At 36.9% G+C, this 16,607-nt stretch overlaps 1 long non-coding RNA gene across 1 annotated transcript in view; it reads right to left on the minus strand.

Annotated features, from left to right (window-relative positions):
• The window catches only part of LOC121395075, a 37,593-nt gene extending 25,196 nt beyond the window's left edge, over positions 1 to 12,397 (minus strand). The window contains exon 1 of the long non-coding RNA XR_005962234.1: positions 12,143 to 12,397. This is a non-coding gene — a long non-coding RNA (uncharacterized LOC121395075). The remainder of the gene's footprint in view (positions 1 to 12,142) is intronic.
• Between the last annotated feature and the right edge of the window lie 4,210 nt (positions 12,398 to 16,607).

Raw genomic sequence — 16,607 nt, forward strand, 5'->3', positions numbered from 1 at the left:
TTGGGCATACAAAATATACCTTTAGCAGTATGATAGGAGTATGATAACCAATAAACAGCACAGGCAAGTTAATATATGAACACTAAGGTCAGATTAACAAAGGAATCCTTAAAGTGGCAATACACGTACATGTATAGATTGATCATCATTAAGATAGATAATGAGACATCATAATAAACACAATAGTCTACGTAGGTTGGGATAGTTAATGTTATAGTACAAAAGATTTATAAGTTTATCTAATGCGGAAGAGGTTTTAAGATTGTGTTAGGCTGAAAGATTTACACAATTGTAACAGTAGGAACGGAACTGTTTACGTTATCAGTTTGGATATAATTGGATACAAATAGCATTTGCAACTTTCACTATGAGAAAATGTTACATGTTTATATAACATTGTTACAAAGTGTTTTGTTTTTAACCATTGCTTATATTAAGCAGAAATAGAAATAGTTGAAGATTTTTTAACATAGCAATGAGATTTGCATATATGATATTTTAGAACATATTTACATTGGAGTTTGTTAATGACGCTGGCCATGTGACACAACAGCTGTTGTTTTCCCACCAGTTAGTAGTTATAAGATATGTTCACAGTCAGTTTTGGCACCTTGAGAAAGGCCTTGGAGTGGGCCAAAACGTTAGTCCTAAACTGTTTTATGAATAAAACTTTCTTCAGAATTTTAAGTTCTGTAAGTGCTGGGGGAATGATGGAGATGATTTGCTGATCTTGCACCAAGGCAAATTAACACGTCATTCGAGAGTGTTTAGAGCTTTATACATATATATATATATATATATATATATATATATATATATATATATATATATATATATATATATATATAAAACTATCGAAAAAACCGCACAGCCAGGACTTCCATAAAGTGTGAAAAAAACAAAAAAATTTTTTATTTCAACGTTTCGGCTCACAACTTAAGCCGTCTTCAGGAGGTGAAAAGATTACACACAACACACATATTTAAACACTAAAATGGCGCCAACCATGAGGTGATGACGTCATCACCCCCCGTGTTTCCATTGGTGAACGTGCATACAACGTGTACAGCCCTATCATGGCTGTGATGTTAGAAAGCAAAGTATAAAATACATCGTAAAGTCCCATCTGGGGCTTTATATAAAGCATGATCGTAGTGTATATACAGAGTGACACTAATGAACTATCGTGCTCCTATACAGTGTATCCGTGCAGATAAAAACACTTGTCATAGCACATACCCTATGTGCCATTGCTCTCATACCCCAAGGAAATTGATCACCGCGCTAGTACTTGTCTTATCGCCGTATCTGTAGTGCACATACCTCAGATCGTTGCAACCGCAAGCTTTGTACTGCCACAATCCGTAGACCAAATCCTGAGCCCATCGGTACGTGTCAAGAGCGGGTTAATCCGCGATTACTGAGGTTCCCAGCGTGTGTACGCACAGATCCGTTTCGCCTAAGGCTCACTGTGTATGCATTCTTCCGCAGCGGTGGATCGGCGCTACGGAACCGCTGCGGAAGAATGCATACACAGTGAGCCTTAGGCGAAACGGATCTGTGCGCACATACGCTGGGAACCTCAGTAATCGCGGATTAACCCGCTCTTGACACGTACCGATGGGCTCAGGATTTGGTCTACGGATTGTGGCAGTACAAAGCTTGCGGTTGCAACGATCTGAGGTATGTGCACTACAGATACGGCGATAAGACAAGTACTAGCGCGGTGATCAATTTCCTTGGGGTATGAGAGCAATGGCACATAGGGTATGTGCTATGACAAGTGTTTTTATCTGCACGGATACACTGTATAGGAGCACGATAGTTCATTAGTGTCACTCTGTATATACACTACGATCATGCTTTATATAAAGCCCCAGATGGGACTTTACGATGTATTTTATACTTTGCTTTCTAACATCACAGCCATGATAGGGCTGTACACGTTGTATGCACGTTCACCAATGGAAACACGGGGGGTGATGACGTCATCACCTCATGGTTGGCGCCATTTTAGTGTTTAAATATGTGTGTTGTGTGTAATCTTTTCACCTCCTGAAGACGGCTTAAGTTGTGAGCCGAAACGTTGAAATAAAAAAATTTTTTGTTTTTTTCACACTTTATGGAAGTCCTGGCTGTGCGGTTTTTTCGATAGTTTGATTATTCACAATTTAACCAGCACCCAGGCAGTGATCATCACTTGGGAGTGCTCCAGATTACGTTTGTGTATATATATATATATATATATATATATATATATACGTGTGTATATACAGACACAGGACTTAGAAAAATCAATTAAAGGTTCTTATTTTAGTGAGGGAAGACCTAGCATTTATGTCAGCAATCTGACCTTTATCAAAGTGCATAAACAAACACCAGTGGCAGAAGTGACATCATCAGTTATAATGATTATCAACACATAGGGGGTTATTTATCAAGGTCCGAATTTATCTCAGTATTTCTAATATCAAACTTCAAGCAACTCCGAATTCCAGAATGGGCTTTATTTGGCAAACTTCGGAGCTTTCCCCGAATTGTTCAGAGTTTTCGCAAAAACTATGATTTTTTCGTAGTTTTCAGAGTTTTTTGCTCTGAAACCCCCGCAATTATCAGATATCAGTACGAACATCAGTGCAGATACTGGGACCTTCCCCATTGACTTATACAGGACCTTGAGAGCTTTTACATTCAGAGTTTTTAGACCATCTGACTTTAATAAATCTCAACAAATTCATAGTTTTTTTTTTTGCTCCAAAAACTACGGATTATTTGAGGTTCAGATATTCAGACCTTGATAAATAACCCCCATAGTGTCTTTCAAAACAAAACACAAAAAAGAATTCAAACAGTGGCATAACTATATGTTACTGGGCCCCACAGCAAATTAATTTTAGGGCCCCCAACATATCCAGAGGTTGTCCTGTTTTTTCAATATTTATTGAAATTGTATATGAACTAGAGCCTCATGGGGCCCCTATACCTCCTGGGCCCCCCTGCAGCCGCAGGGTCTGCTTCCTCTATAGTTACGCCCCTGAATTCAAACCTTTTTAACCACAAAGGTTAAAAAAATATGGCATGCTGTTGTAGATCGCTGAATAGTATGTTATAAAACCATTGCGCAGTTTACAGCACTGTGTAGGGAAATATTACATTCTTAGCGAACTACCGCTAATATGTGCATTATTGTTGCCAATTCACTTTAAATAAAGACATGAAGAAAGCCGTCATATCCATATCATTATGTATAGAATTCTTCATATGCAGAGAAGATATGAAATTGATCCATTTGTTTCAAATAAACAAAAAGCGGATATTGCAGTCTGTAATTGTATCAAAAATCAATTAGAGAAGATAGCAGAGAGTGACAAAATTGTAACATTGTAGCGAAGTATTGCATCATATTGTCAGAAAAACTAAATATACTATATAGCAATTTAAGCGACTTACCAGCTAAATATATCTAGCCAAACAGCATAGCTGGAGAGTGTAAAGTGTCTGAAGAGCCGTCGTCATCTTTACAGGATCATTAGCATTAAATATAGCTTACTTATTCGGTGTGCAGGGCACTACGCTTCTCTGAACAAAAAAGGAAGGTATATATGTTATGTCAACTGGACTATATTTATATAAAAGGACAACCAGAAAGCATAAATTAGATCCATGGTACAGTGAGAGTTGTCACATACTAGAAAAAATAAAGAACCAAATTATGTGGCTAAAAGAAGTCGTGAAAGTAAACTGTGTTAGAACTAAAGAGGAAATGTGGCAAAAATAAAGGAGTGTATAAGAGACACCGGAGAAAGACGAAAAGTAAAGTAAAAGTTGAGTAAAGGAAAGCTGTATGATAGGACTATATTAAAAGTGTATTTAAATGGAAGTAGTCAAGTATGGATTCTAGCACGTGACACTTCTCACTGTACCATTACCACGGGGCACATTTACTATTGGTTGAATATCGAGGGTTTAATTAACCCTCGATATTCGACCTTTGAAGTAAAATCCTTCGAATATCGAACTCAAAGGATTTACCGCATTTCGTTCAATCAAACGATCGAAGGAAAAATCGTTCTATCGAACGATTAAAACCTTCGAATCTAACTATTCAAAGGATTTTAATCCATCGATCGAACGATTTTCCTTCGATCAGAAATTATTTAGAAAGCCTATGGGGAAGGTCCCCATAGGCTAACATTGGTGCTCGGTAGGTTTTAGCTGGCGAAGTAGCTAGTCTAAGTCTTTTTTATAGAAACAGTACATCGACTATCGAATGGTCGAATAGTCGAACAATTTTTAGTTCGAATCATTCAATTCGAAGTCAAAGTAGCCAATCCGATGGTCAAAGTAGCCAAAAAAATACTTCGAAATTCTAAGTATTTTTCATTCTAATCCTTCACTCGAGCTAAGTAAATGTGCCCCCACATGTAATTTATGCTTTCTGGTTATCCTTTTATATCAGTGATCCCCAACCAGTAGCTCGTGAGCAACCTGTTGTTCTCCAACCCCTTGGGTGTTGTTCCCAGTGGCCTCAAAGCAGGTGCTTATTTTTGAATTACAGGTTTGGAGGCAAGTTTTGGTTGTATAAAAACTAAGCATAGTGCCAAACAGAGTCTCCTGTAGACTGCCAGACCATATAGGGGCTACCAAATAGCCAATTACAACACTTATTAAGCACCCCAATGGACTTTTTCATGCTTGTGTTGCTCCCCAACTCTTTTTCCTTTGGAATGTGGCTCATGGGTAAAAAAGGTTGGGGACCCCTGTTTTATATAGTCGACTATTTGAACTCACTTTCTCCTCCAATGAAATTAACAGTGCATAGTAGTTCTACGGATATTCAAATTCTGGACATCAAACTGATTTTGATGGGTTCAGGTATCTCCACTACTATTTATCGCAAGCATACTGATAGGAACACTCTCCTGCACCACTCGTCATGTCACCCACTACATCTCCTGCAAAGTATTCCATATTGACAAATGATCAGGATTATATGGAACAACACTGAACAGGCTTACCTCAATGAACAACTTGATGATCTTATTACATGTTTTCTCCACCAGGGCTATCCTCTACATAAACTCCTTAACAGCAGAGGAAAAGCTTTACAACTTACACAGGATGACCTTTTGGGGATCCCTCATTCCTCCACCACATTGACTACAGATATTCACTGGAGACCAGATCTTTTATCTGGACTATCTGTAACCATTGGTCTATTTTACAAAAAGACAAAACACTTCCTCCACCAATTAAACCATCACCAATTTCAGGGACAGAATGGCTGATCATAGATCTGCCATTTGAAATGCCCTTACATTTTGTGGAGTTCAAACACACACTGGCTTCTCTAAAAAGCATGATTATTGATTTTGTCCCAAAACCCCTAAGAGGAGGTGACCATGAAAGACTTCTATTACAGACTGAATTGAGAGGGATACATTGTTTGGATACTTTAAGCCCACGTGGTTTGAACAAACGTATTTCTTATGCTCCCTTCTATTGACTCTTAACGACTTCAGATTTAAGCATAGCCATACTGTACATTGACTGACTCTGAAATATGTTGGACACATTGTTCGTTAATCATATAGCATTCCTAAGATGAATTGGCTTTTTGTTAATCTTTTTGGCTATATTTACGCATAACTCTACCATTGTGATATGACTGGGACAACCGGTTTCTTTTTATATATTTAGATTCTTAATTCTCTACTTTATCTGTCCGTCATGACTCATTAGCACCAAAGGCTCTCATATTTCGGGATTTTTTAGCTATCACCACTCTCCACTACTAACTCGCTTTCTGGTTCTTCTTGTTTTTTTTGGTTTAGTTTTTGTTTTTACTCTATTCTTTATACTGTATACGTTTACCTTTACCCCCTAGCAACTGGATGCTGTCTCCAGTGACTTACTGATAAGTCTAATAACACTGGTATGAGTTTTAACAGGAACTACACAGTTTCCGGCAAGCAGATAGAGTGCACTAAGGAATAAATTATTTTCAATCGTGCAATCGTTTTTTTATTAGTATCGGCGTACAGATTACTGTTTGCTAAATTTTTACCATGGAGGAACATGACCCTCTATAGTGCCTTGCAAAAGTATTCACCCACCTTGGCATTTTTACCTATTTTGTTACATTCCAACCTGTAATTTAAATGTTTCTTAATCTTATTTTATGTGATGGATCTGCACAAAATAGTCTAAATTGGTGAAGTGAAATGAGAAAAATATATATAAAAAAGAATTAAAAAATAAAACTGAAAATTGGAATGTGCATATGTATTCACCCCCTTTGCCATGAAGCCCCTAAAAAATCCTGGTGCAACCAATTACCTTCAAAAGTCACATAATTAGGGAAATGAAGTCCACCTCGTGCAATCTAAGTGTCACATGATTTGTCAGTATAAACACACCTTTTCTGACATGGTACCACAATAATGGTACCACAACAAACCTGCCAAGAAAGGGCTGCTCACCAAAACTCACAGACCAGCAAGAGGGCATTAATCAAAAGTCAAATGAGTCTGAAATTTAACTTTTCGGCCACCAAGGAAAATGCTATGTCTGGCACAAACCAAACACATCCCATCACCGCAAGAACACTATCACCACAGTGAAACATGGTGGAGGCAGCATCATGCTTTGGGGATGTTTTTTAGCAGCAGGGACTCGGAAACGGGTCCGAGTCGAGAGAAAGATGGATAGTGCTAAATGCAGGGATATTCTTAAGCAAAACCTGTGTCAGTCTGCCTGTGATTTGAGACAGGGATGGAGTTTCACCTTCCAGCAGAATAATGACCCAAAGCATACTGCAAAAGCAACACTCGAGTGGTTTAAGGGGAAACATTTCAATGTGTTAGAATGGCCTAGTCAAAGTCCAGACCTCAATTCAATTGAGAATATGTGGTCAGACCTGAAGATTGCTGTTCAAAAGCGAAAACCATCCAACATGAAGGAGCTCGAGCAGTTTTGCCTTGAGGAATGGGCGAAAATACCAGTGGCAAGCTCATAGAGACTTATCCAAAGTGACTTGCAGCTGTATTTGCTGCAAAAGGTGGCTCTACAAAGTACTGACTTTGGTGAACAGTTATGCACACTGAAGATTTCTGGTATTTTGTCCTATTAGTTGTTTGCTTCGCAATAAAAAATATACATCTTCAAAGTTGTAGGCATGTTCTGTAAATGAAATGGTGCAAACTCTCAACCAATCCATTTTAATTCCAGGTTGTGAGGCAACAAAACATCAAAAATGCCAAGGGGGTGAATATTTTTGCAAGGCACTGTATATCTATTCATATGGACACAATTTTGTACAGGTGTAAGTGTCCATATACCCCTATTTTATATATGCCAGTTTTAGATATCTAAGTCATCGTTATATAGGTAGTAGACCTGCCCCAGTATCCAGCGTCTATATATATCTTGCTCTCCGATTGCCGTATACCCCTCTACCACTCAGGGGTTCTTGAATATAAATCCTTAATGGGTGGTGACATGAGTAAATTTACAACAGAATCCATACTTGACTACTTCTATTTAAATACACTTTTAATATAGTTCTATCATACAGCTTTCCTTTACTCATTAACTTTTCTGCTTTTTCCGGTGTCCCTCAAACACCCCACTATCTTCGCCATATTTCCTCTTTAGTTTTAACACAGTTTAATTTCCCGACTTATTTTAGCCATATAATTTGGTTCTTTATTCTTTCTAGTACGTGACAACTCTCACTGTACCATGGATCTAATTTATGCTTTCTGGTTGTCCTTTTATATAGTCCAGTTGACATAACATTCCGGAACGAACGATACAGTGCCTTGGAATGATTAGGTGTATATATATACATATATATATATCTATATATATATAGATAGATATACATGCGCACCGTCCTTTTTTGTTCAGAGAAGTGTAGTGCCCTGCACACTGAAGTAAGCTATATTTAATGCTAACGATCCCGTCAAGACGACGGCTCTCCAGACACTTTACACTCTCCAACGATGCTGTTTGGCTAGATATATTTAGCTGGTAAGTTGCTTAAATTGCTATATAGTATATTTAGTTTTTCTGACAATATGATGCGATACTTGACTACAATGTTACAATTTTGTCACGCTCTGCTATCTTCTCTAAATGATTTTTGATAGAATTACGGACTATGATATCCGCTTTATGTTTATTTGCAACAAATGTATCAATTACGTATCTTCTCTGCATATGATGAATTCTATACATAATGATATGGATATGACGGCTTTCTTCCTGCCTTTATTTAAAGTGAATTGGCAACAATAATGCACATATTAGCGGTAGTTCCATAGAATGTAATCTTTCCCTACACAGTGGTGTAAACTGTGCTATGGTATTATAGCATATGATTCAGTGGTCTACAACAGCATGCCATATGCTTTCAACCTTTGTGATTGATCACTTGTTTGAATTATTTTTTGTGTTTTGTTTTGAAAGACACTATGGGGCCAATTCCTTAACACACTGTTTTGTGTGTTATTTAATATGCATTATTTAAGGAACGATTCATCAAAGTATTTTCGTATACGCTAATAGACATATCGCAATAGTTAATTCTACATTTCTGCACAGCGGTATTCTAATAACATTGCTATACTTATAGAATAGAATTAATCCTAACGCATTATTCACTAACATATTTTAAGCGATAAAAGCATAAAATAGTGTGATAATTACTATGAAATTTAACACCTACTAGGAGTAGACGTTACTAAACAACATCAGATGGATTAATAGAGGAAGATGTAGTGAGGAGCTGTAGGGCAGCAATTAAAGACCTTTATGAGGAACTGGAGCCTTACCTACCACCACTAACACATTTTCATAATACCTTGGGCAGATCCAGAATGCACTGCGTTCTGTGTCATGGAAATGAATGACTAAAATAATGTAAAAAGAGACTTCTACTCTGCCAGTGTTATCCCGAATGTCTTAGGTGCTATAAATTGCACTAATAATGTGTGACTATATCAAATGCCCTAAAATATCACACAAAATAATGCACAAAATAAAGCATGCTATAAAGCAAAATAAAGCATGCTATAAAATACCGCACACAATTCAGCTAAAATTAATGTAAAAATATTGCTTCTTAAGTCAGACGAGTAAACTTTTAGTGAATCGATCGTTAATTCTAAAAATATAAGAAGTGATAAAATGTTTATGCCATGCTATAAATAGCACTCACTTTATCGACCTTTAGTGAATCAGCCCCTATGTGTTGTTAACAATTATATCTGATGATGTCACTTCCACCCTTTCCCGCTACTGGGGGTTAAAAAGATAATTTTGCTAAATTTGATAAAGGTCAGATTGCTGACCGAAGGTCAGGTCTCCTCTCACTAAAATAAAAACCTTTAATTGATTTTTTAAGTCCTGTGTGTGCGGACCTTTTCTCTAAGCTACATTTTTGTTTTTGGTTTCTGCACCCAGGCATTTCTAACTTTGCTAGACGGGAGTGCTGGTATTCTCTTTGTAAATATATATATATATATATATATATATATATATATATATATATATATATAACCTTCAAAATGGACCAGCACACCTGGGGGCAAATTCACTAAGAATCGAAGTTGCGCCAGGCGCAACTTCGCCGCTCTTCGCCGCACTTCGCCAGGCGAATTTTCGACAGCGCTCCGCAAATTCACTAAAATGCAAAGTTGCGCACAGGGGTAGCGTAAGTTTGCGAAGTTGCGCTAGCGTTGTTTCGCTATATAAAGCGAAGTTGCGCTAGCGAAGGCTAATTTGCATACGGCGCGAAATTCAAATTTCAATGGAGGAACACGTATCTGCACTACAAATGCCTACAAAACCTTCAAATCTGCAAATAAAAATGTTATTTTGCCCTACACATGTGCCCACTGTCTAGGTAAGTTGCCATGAGTCAGGAAAAGTAGGGGGGAGGAAGGGGAGCCCCAAAAATTTTTCGATCTTTTTCAGCCTATCAACCATCATGTAGAAAACACGCCAGCGTTTTTTGGGACTTAGAATAATTTTTGACTTTTTTTGAAACAATCCCTATCTACTCTATTGCGCTTCGCCAGGTCTGAGGTGGCGAAGGAAGTCTAGCGTAAAAGGTAGCGTTCGCTACACTGCGCAAGTTAGTGAATTTGCGTAGTTTCGTCGCTAGAGAAAATTCGCCTGGCGTATGGTTGCGAAGTAACACTAGCGAAACTACGCCAGCGTTCGTTAGTGAATTTGCGCAGTAGCGAAAATGGCCAACGCTAGCGAAAAAACGCTAGCGTTCGGCGCTTCGCGCTTTAGTGAATTTGCCCCATGGTGTGCTGGTCCATTTTGAAGGTTACATATTTCTTTGACCACAGCACCCACAGACAAAATAACGGAAAGAGTGCAGGTACTGTCTGGACATTATATATATATATATATATATATATATATATATAGCTGGTTGACATTCTAGAAAAAAAGATAACTAATAATATTGTATTCAGCTTGTCTTAGTTAAAGTCAGGAAGTTTTCTTTCTGTGCGACATTATATTGGCAGATGACCTGTTGGGGATTTTGTTTGCTTTCCTCTTATTTTGCAGAAAGGGCTAGAAGTGACTGGACTGGACATATGTCCTTTCTCAACTTTATCAGCTATGTTATTTACAGTCATCACAAGAGACCAACAAAACTACTTTAAAAACAATTAAAAGAAAAAAGAATGATACATTATAATCTCTAGGGGAGTGATTAGTGCATTCAGGCTAAATTTAAGATGAAGCAATAACGAATGTAATAGTCTTCCCTTTTCCCCATGAGCACTGTGTTTTATATTTTGGCTGTATGTTAACAATGAATCCAGCTGAAACAATTATATTTTGAGCTAACATGACATTTACTGTGCTTGTTATTGAGATACAATCTATCAGTAAACTTACATAGCAAGTACACCATATACTATGTCAAAACTGATGACTTGTTATATTGATGCATGTGTGGGTTGCACTTGTCTGAAAAGTAAGAACAGTGTATGCTAAGTATCAAGGTCATTTTGGAAAAAGAAATGTGTGATCAAAGATGATGATAGTATACATTACACAACACAAACATTAACAGTCATATTTAGAAGATTAAAAGATAAACCTGAATGAATTTAATTTCTGATGGTAAAAAATCATTTACTTTCCCAATCACAAGTGTAGTTTTACATTCAATTTTACATTCTATTAATCTGTCTAAAGTAAAGAGATGAACTAACCACTCAAATAAATGGTTTGCTAAAAAGTTTGCTTTGGTTATTGGTGTATTAGCAGCAAAAAGCAAAAAAAATCCTGAAATTGAGCCTCCATCCTATAATACTGTATATACTTAGAGGGTTATACAAGTGTACAAGTTATATACTAACAAAATGTTATAAGCATAGTGAACACAAATCATATTTACTTTTTTAATTCTTTAGTTACTGTATTTTATAAAGAATTTTAAATACTGATAAAATACTAGACAGGTGCAATAACACAGTATAATAAACCAAATAATAAAGAAAATAATATTATTTATTATTTACCAAATGGTCAAAACAACCCTATGCCTTTAAAATGCAAGTGTGGGCCACCGAAATATCTCATTTCTCTAGCTGCATGTGTAAAAATAATTGCCCCAATCAGCAATGGACAGATTGGGTTTACAATAAAACAGAAATAGTTTGTGCTGCAATGTTCCTTTAGTTTGAAAAATGTGTGTTCCATTTATATATATATATATATATATATATATACACAGTATATATATATATATATATAGATATATATATATATATACCTATATTTAAAAAAGAATGGCAATTTGTGTTTTGTGTGTTTTTTATGCTTTTGGACACAGTTGCCATTATGCAACAAAATTTCTCAGGGACCATTTTCTCATCTGGCAGAAGGTGCCGAGCACAGTCATGTACCTAAGGCAATGCTGTGAAAAACCACACTAATTGGCACCATTTTTCTCCCCTTATGGCTCCTGGACATACTAAAATTACCCCTTTTATCACCTTTGCGCATAGGTAAATTGCAGCAAATGTGTTTCTCATTTCTCAATTAATAAAAGTCACAGCACAAGGAACAAATATGAAATTTTCCTGCTGAACAAGGTACTCCTTACCCCATGCACACATGCCCGCACAGGTTCTGGTTCATGCAAAATATTCCTAAAAGGTTGCTGAGACTTGTAAAGTGATTTGCTCCTATTTGGTGTATACCATGTGTCGATTTCAGGATTGTCTCTTCTGTTGCTGATCCTTGTCTGTCATTTTCTGACTACCCTGGTTCTTGATCCCTGACCTGCATACTTATTTCTGATTTCTGCTGTCTGTTCTGAACTTGTCCTGCCATTTAACCTGCTCTTGAGTCTAACCAATGACTTCTACATGGCAATAACTGTCTATAATACAAACTCCTGACTGCTGACTCCTCCTCTGAGCCCAGTCCTGTAATCATTCCAGGCACCGTTTCTGTGGTGGGTGGTGTAGGGGAGGCTATTTCTCATCTCTTTAGGAATGTGCATTCATAATTGTGACATCTGTACAGCAATTTGCTTACTGTATTTATTAGATGCATAGGGCACAGTGTCCTCTGGTACAACTTGTATTGACAAGTGGTAAGCACAGGGATTAATGATTTGTGTTCTGCATATAGCATTTGATTTTCTAACTATCTTAAACTATTGTACCTCTGTTGTCAATGCATTACTTATATAGAGTATATTGTGGCAGAAAATCAGATGGTAGCTAGAGGAAACACAATAATAAACCGTTTATGTCTTGTAAACTAACATATTAATCTTGTGAAACAATTATTTCATATTCTACCTTTAAACAAACTGGCAAACATGCATATAATGTATACAGTTATTATCTTACAGTTATTGTATTAGCATTACAATAAAATTAGGAATGAAAAATAATGCTGTAAGAAAGACAATAGTTTGTAATTCAGAAGCAGCTGGAGAATTGCATTTAGTATGCCCCTTGTTCATTGAAGTAAGTACAACACACATCATGTGCTTTGTTTACACTGGAATTAAGCATCACGGTAAGAGTCATATAAAGTGAATAGATCAAAACTAAAAATCCTGTAGGATTAGGTTTTTTTTGAAAATTGGTTCACTCTTAAGGGACTCCAGTATGAGATTGCTCTAGGAAAGCACAGTATTGCAATTGTTTCAGATAGAAAACAGCATAATAGTGATTAAAAGCTCACTGAGTATTTGTAGTGAACTGAAAGATCTTACAGAAGAGTACAGAAGTCTTTGAATGCCCTCTGGTGTTTTTGAAGAGTGCTGACTCCCTGTTTGGGATTTTTCTTTAAAAGCAAAAGAGAAAGTAAATACAGAATGCATTGAAGGAAACATCATTATTAATAATGTGTCATTTAATTTGTATCTTTGGTGGAAAACGTATCATTGAGGTAAAGCACAGTAAAACAGAATGGCATTTGCATAGAGCTGTCAGCATTTCTTTCAGTGAAAACCTTTAGCACAAAAAGTGTGGCAAGCACATCAGTAGCAATATTATTTAATTAAATTTAGGGGTGCACCGAATCCACTATTTTGGATTTGACCGAACCCCCGAATCCTTCTCGAAAGATTCAGCGAATACCGAACTGAATCCAAATCCTAATTTGTATATGCAAATTAGGGGTGGGAAGGGGGAAACATTTTTACTTCCTTGTTTTTTGCATATGCAAATTAGGATTGGAATTCGGTTCAGCCTGGCAGAAGGATTCGGCTGAATCCGAATCCTGCTGAAAAAGGCCGAATCCTGGCCTAATCCCGAACCGAATCCTGGATTCGGTGCATCCCTAATAGTGATGGGCGAATTTGCTCTGTTTCGCTTCGCCGAAAAATTCGCTAATTTCACGCGAAATTCGCGAAATGGCGAAGAATTCGCGAAACGGCGCCGGTGTCTCGTTTTTGACGCCGGCGGCCGTTTTTGACGCCAGCGTCGGTTTTTTTTTGACGCGGCAAAAAAAATTTTTGACGCCCGCGAATTTTTTTTTCATCAGGGTCCTATACTTGCCCTGATGCCCAGCAGAAAGCTTAGAATCACAATAGGGTCAGTTTTATCAGATGGTCATTAACTTGTCTGTATGTTTTTGGAGTGCAGACTCGCTCAGATTGAACATGCAAATGTGTAGATAGTGGCCAGGTACAAAATCTTACTGAGGACTCCAATGCTGCATGAATAAATCGGATTATTGTACAAAAATCAGCGCAGACAGTGATATCTTCCAATTGTAAACACGGCATCTGCCATAGACTTCCACATGACCTCGTCAGGTTTGAATGTACTTTTTTATTTTCAAGGTTTAATAAATCACAGGGAAAAAAAATCTCCAAAAAAATTGTATTTTTCCCTTTAAAACTCAGCATTATCTGGGGTACCCTAGACATGATCAGCCCTACTATTATTTTTAGCATTATATTTTCCAAGTGAATTTGACCTATTTCTGCTTTCTCTTCTTTTTTATGAAGGATTTGTAATACAAGAAAATATAGTTACCATAATCAGCACTGTCAAAAAGCTGCACAAACCTGTTACTATTAAATGAAAGTGTGTATAATGTTGGTAATGCCTTTAAGCAGGGAATCATAAGCCATTTCTGTAGACATTATCAGATGTGTTCTTCTTGTTCACAAATGTTCAGACTGGCCTTTGAAGTGCACTTTAATTAGACCAGAATAGCTCTGAAAGACAGATTATGTGACATTCATACTGTGTTACATTTTATAGTTTACCAGTGGATTAGAATAGTTTTCTTAATCTATGTCATTTGTCTTACAAATGATCTTATCATCTGACATTATTGTGTAAGGTTAATTCTCTTTTACCAGTTGCTAACACTTTCTACTATCAAGCACATTATTTTAAGATTTTACACTATAACGGTAGTGTCCAACTTTTTCCATGTTATATTATTTAAGATTTTCCTCTTTTACAGTGCCAAAGGGCCATATACATCTAAACCTAGACTGATATAAACTGTGGGGTCTTGTAGTTTACTATGGCCTCCTAGTTAGTAACTGCAATGAAAAACCTTATTATGTGCACAACCCTTTTTTCATTAAAGCAAAACCAGGACACAGCAGGCAGTTTAGGGAGGGTTTACAATAAAGCAGTTTTTTGGTAACAAAATTTAGTTTGGGTCCCCTGAGAAAATGGTTATGAAATATTGTTAAAATATAGAATGTAGTAATATCCACAGATGCAATACACTCCAAGCTTAAGCACTTGTTCAACCCACCCTGCATTTTGATTTTGCATATCCAGGGTCAGACTGGCGTGGCGCCGTCCGCGCACGCCAAGGGGGGGCCCTAGGAAGCAGTCCCAGTGGGCCCTGGGCCCCACAGTCCAACCCTGTGCATATCTCATTTTTCTTATAGATTGTAAGCTCTTCAGGACAGTTGCATGTCATGGCATTTGTGTATTAAATGTACAGGTTTAGGATCTATTATCTGAAATGGTTGGGACATGGGGTTTTTCAAATAAGGGATCTTTCTGTAATTGGGTCACCATTCCTTAAGTCTGCTAAAAATCATTCAAACTTTAACTAAATCTAATAGTATTGTTTTGTCACCAATGTGGATTCATGCAGCTTAGTTAGGATCAAGTACAAGTGCTGTTTTATTATTTCAGAGAAAAAGGAAATAATTAAAAGAAGTATAGTTATTTCCTTAAAAGTGCTGAGATGGCCTTCCAGTAACCTTTCTGAATACTGTAACAGGTTTCTCGATAAGAGATCTCATCACTTTACTTACTTCTAGTATATTGCGGTTACTAAACCCTTTACATGTTCTTCTGTCTCAAAAAGTGTTATATATCATACAAGAGCTAATTATTATGCTGTTAAATGTTTCTTTCTGTCAGGTTAAAAAAATGTACATGTATGCCCTTGCACTGCAGGAAAGACGTACTGTACCAAGCAATTTTATATAGCTGGAATTCAAATGTTGAAAAGACAAGGGCCAAAAGTAGTTAAGCAAATATTAGTCTCTGGGTTAAGCAGCAGAAAGCAAGGCTTGCTTACTTTCTACAACTGATGCAACCCTTTGGGGAAAAATTATACTGGTATTATAAATTGTGATGTACAGATTAATTTATAAATCAGTGAAATATTTCATTGGAAATAAAATAATGGACCTATTGCAGAATGCTTTCAGATATCAATAATGCAATTCATCTAGCTCTGAAATATCCTCTTTGATTTGCCATGTGGCTTTCAGTTGAGTAAATGTCAGTAACAGTAGCTGCAGATGGTAGCCCTAAGGGTTTTTCTTTTTTTTATAACCATTTTATATTTAGTAAGAGATGTAATCATTTATATTTCATCACACTAGCCTTGGGTGCCTTTAAGACTTAATAGAAGTTTTGCCTGAAATTTAACAAAAGGACCTAACAAATAATCCTGTTTCATTTTCTAAACTAGGAAGGGTACTGCAAAACTTGCTCAGGGTTTAGTAAACCACAGAATCCAACTGGAAGTTTGCTTTCTTTCAGTGAACTAATCAAAGGAGAAGGAAAGCTTTACAAATAAAACCTCTGTGATTTGTTTGTCCTAGCCCCTTCTCC

Source organism: Xenopus laevis, chromosome 6S (assembly GCF_017654675.1).
Source record: "Xenopus laevis strain J_2021 chromosome 6S, Xenopus_laevis_v10.1, whole genome shotgun sequence".
NCBI classification, from domain to species: domain Eukaryota; kingdom Metazoa; phylum Chordata; class Amphibia; order Anura; family Pipidae; genus Xenopus; species Xenopus laevis.